This window comes from Acanthisitta chloris, unplaced genomic scaffold, assembly GCF_000695815.1.
Source record: "Acanthisitta chloris isolate BGI_N310 unplaced genomic scaffold, ASM69581v1 scaffold2970, whole genome shotgun sequence".
In the NCBI taxonomy this organism is placed as follows: Eukaryota; Metazoa; Chordata; class Aves; order Passeriformes; family Acanthisittidae; genus Acanthisitta; species Acanthisitta chloris.
In genome coordinates, this window is record NW_008652034.1 from 44039 (window position 1) to 44641 (window position 603).

The following is a 603-nucleotide window of genomic DNA, read 5'->3' on the forward strand; positions in this document are numbered from 1 at the left end:
TTTAATAATGAAAATATTAATTAATTTCTTTTCCATTCTTTTCATTAGTAGAACAGCAAGGACGATACAGAAAAGGTAATTATGCTCATTTTACATATGGTAAAAGCAGAGCAGAGATGGGTGGATTGCCTCTCCCAATGTCACATGCCAGGTTACTCACAGATCTGACAGGACACCCTCAGTTTTCCAAAGTCTTGGTTCAAGCTGGAGCTGCCAGGTCCCCTGATGGGGTTCCTTGAGTGTCCATGACTGCTTCAATGAATTTCCCATTGCAGCATTTCCAGAAACTGGGGGAAACCACTATTGGGTCAGGGTTCAGACACTTCAGTTCAAGGTTATACTGAGAATCAGCTGCTTGGTAAGGATTTTCTCCAGAGGAGTCAGTGGTCTCTCTTGGCAGTACACAGAGCAAACGAGCTCTCTGGATGGTTCAGAGACCCTCCAAGGGATGTTTTCTACTCTGAAATGAACTTCATTTCTCTCTCTACCAATGTGTACCCAGTGCCTCTACACAAACACAAACCACCACATACTTTTTTTTTCTTTTGTGGCCCCTTGTGCTGTGGCAGTACTGATTCCCACCTCACCCCACACCACTGCCTC